The 2,500-nt window shown below is 47.5% G+C and overlaps 6 non-coding genes across 6 annotated transcripts; 4 read left to right on the top strand and 2 right to left on the bottom strand.

The window, feature by feature from the left end:
- Nucleotides 1–167: 167 nt before the first annotated feature.
- TRNAN-GUU (transfer RNA asparagine (anticodon GUU)) lies at nucleotides 168–241 on the top strand. Its single transcript has one exon. It is a non-coding gene; the product is annotated as a tRNA-Asn (tRNA).
- A 228-nt stretch (nucleotides 242–469) lies between these two features.
- TRNAW-CCA (transfer RNA tryptophan (anticodon CCA)) lies at nucleotides 470–541 on the top strand. The gene has a single exon. It is a non-coding gene; the product is annotated as a tRNA-Trp (tRNA).
- Nucleotides 542–612: 71 nt separating this feature from the next.
- On the bottom strand, nucleotides 613–683 carry TRNAG-GCC (transfer RNA glycine (anticodon GCC)). The gene has a single exon. It is a non-coding gene; the product is annotated as a tRNA-Gly (tRNA).
- A 1,145-nt stretch (nucleotides 684–1,828) lies between these two features.
- On the top strand, nucleotides 1,829–1,902 carry TRNAN-GUU (transfer RNA asparagine (anticodon GUU)). Its single transcript has one exon. It is a non-coding gene; the product is annotated as a tRNA-Asn (tRNA).
- Nucleotides 1,903–2,130: 228 nt separating this feature from the next.
- Nucleotides 2,131–2,202, top strand: TRNAW-CCA (transfer RNA tryptophan (anticodon CCA)). Its single transcript has one exon. It is a non-coding gene; the product is annotated as a tRNA-Trp (tRNA).
- Nucleotides 2,203–2,273: 71 nt separating this feature from the next.
- Nucleotides 2,274–2,344, bottom strand: TRNAG-GCC (transfer RNA glycine (anticodon GCC)). The gene has a single exon. It is a non-coding gene; the product is annotated as a tRNA-Gly (tRNA).
- Nucleotides 2,345–2,500: the final 156 nt, after the last annotated feature.

Raw genomic sequence — 2,500 nt, 5'->3', positions numbered from 1 at the left:
AACACCATTAGACAGTAGTCTACACATCATAAATTACAACAGTAACAAGACACTAAGCAAATGACAAATGCTGTATGGCATAAAGACGCCTTATATAATACAAGCTCCAAGCAGGCGCACACATGTCAAGACATATATTGAGTCTCAGGAAATGTATACAGTCAATAGTCTCTGTGGCGCAATCGGTTAGCGCGTTCGGCTGTTAACCGAAAGGTTGGTGGTTCAAGCCCACCCAGGGACGTTGCCTTTTGTCTGCATGAAACACAGATTTGCTCTTTCCTGCGTGCGATCCTTTCCCTGAATAGTTCAATCCTCAGCGTTCTCACTGCACCTGCAGTCAATTTCAATAATTAGGATAGAAAACAAAAGGCCAAGCCCTGTAATACAACCGTAGGCATATAAGCAGAGGAAAATAAGTCAAAAGGCCCACAGCATTTGTTCATCTGGCATCGAAGGCTGCAAGTGTAAGGACCTCGTGGCGCAACGGTAGCGTGTCTGACTCCAGATCAGAAGGTTGCGTGTTCAAATCACGTCGGGGTCACTGCTTACCATTTTATTCCCCACTGAGTTCATATATATCATTTTGAAAACAAAGTCAAAAGAAAGCAACATTGCATTGGCCGGGAATCGAACCCAGGCCTCCCGCGTGGCAGGCGAGAATTCTACCACTGAACCACCAATGCTTCACATGGTGTGTTCATAGGCAGAGCTCTGTCCAAGACAGTGGTCAGGTTCACACACTTAAATTGTACACATATGAACAAAGTGTGCGCAGCAGACATGATAACGCCAACGTTTCGCATGATGATGGCAAGAATCAGATGCAGGAGACTATAAGTAATAATGTCTTTGCATTTGCTGAGGTCACTGGCTTGGTACTAGAGTTGTGGTTATCAGGGCATGATGGCAGGCTGCTCCTGACAGAAGTGGCTCACAGAATGCACCCGCCAGATCACCAGCACTATTGTGTTTCAGATCATGTCACTGAAGTCTCCTCCTGGAAAATCCTTCCCACTGGCTTTGCCAGATTCTGTGTCCTCCCCAAAATGCTGGGGTGAAACGGGCAGAGTTCTGCGCCCTGCGCCCCTTTACGCGTCCCTAATGCCATCCCAACGCGCCCTGGTCGGGCTTAGATCACTGGAGCCTCTGGAGATCAAGAACTCCGGAAGCCTAGGGTCAGGCCTTTTGCAGAGGCATCTTGTGCCTGGCCATTCCGGGATTGTTGTGTTTCAGGGCCTAGCCATCAATACTCCTGGGATTTCTTTCCAGGAGAACCCTCATGTCCCTGTCCTCCCACAAGCCCGAGCTTTTATGTAAAATAAAGTGTGCTCTGTGGGCCTTCCCCTATGTGCTCTCTGCCTAATCTCTTTCTCCCAAGCTGAGCTCTGCAGGTAAATGTATCTATCTGACTGAGGGGCTAGGGAGGGCCTTTCCCAGCAGTCTTACAAGCCAAGAGTTCAGAGAAAGCACCTGCTCTGGGAAGGAGACTCTGCTCACAGAGAAGACAAGTCCAACATAACACAGTGAAGATGGGATGGGCAAGACACACGCCTCACGGGCTGGTAGCACGCAAACAGAGGAGCAGGGAGCTACGCTAAGCAGGCAAAGAGAAAAGTCATGTATGAGTCTCATGCAATGTGACCGGTAGTAATACTGGCTCTAACACCATTAGACAGTAGTCTAAACATCATAAATTACAACAGTAACAAGACACTAAGCAAATGACAAATGCTGTATGGCATAAAGACGCCTTATATAATACAAGCTCCAAGCAGGCGCACACATGTCAAGACATATATTGAGTCTCAGGAAATGTATACAGTCAATAGTCTCTGTGGCGCAATCGGTTAGCGCGTTCGGCTGTTAACCGAAAGGTTGGTGGTTCAAGCCCACCCAGGGACGTTGCCTTTTGTCTGCATGAAACACAGATTTGCTCTTTCCTGCGTGCGATCCTTTCCCTGAATAGTTCAATCCTCAGCGTTCTCACTGCACCTGCAGTCAATTTCAATAATTAGGATAGAAAACAAAAGGCCAAGCCCTGTAATACAACCGTAGGCATATAAGCAGAGGAAAATAAGTCAAAAGGCCCACAGCATTTGTTCATCTGGCATCGAAGGCTGCAAGTGTAAGGACCTCGTGTCGCAACGGTAGCGCGTCTGACTCCAGATCAGAAGGTTGCGTGTTCAAATCACGTCGGGGTCACTGCTTACCATTTTATTCCCCACTGAGTTCATATATATCATTTCGAAAACAAAGTCAAAAGAAAGCAACCTTGCATTGGCCGGGAATCGAACCCGGGCCTCCCGTGTGGCAGGCGAGAATTCTACCACTGAACCACCAATGCTTCACATGGTGTGTTCATAGGCAGAGCTCTGTCCAAGACAGTGGTCAGGTTCACACACTTAAATTGTACACATATGAACAAAGTGTGCGCAGCAGACATGATAACGCCAACGTTTCACATGATGATGGCAAGAATCAGATGCAGGAGACTATAAGT

Source organism: Lissotriton vulgaris, chromosome 1_1 (genome assembly GCF_964263255.1).
Source record: "Lissotriton vulgaris chromosome 1_1, aLisVul1.2, whole genome shotgun sequence".
Lineage (NCBI taxonomy): Eukaryota > Metazoa > Chordata > Amphibia > Caudata > Salamandridae > Lissotriton > Lissotriton vulgaris.
The sequence above is the reverse complement of the archived record's forward strand: the minus strand, read 5'-3'. Positions and strand labels throughout refer to the sequence as shown.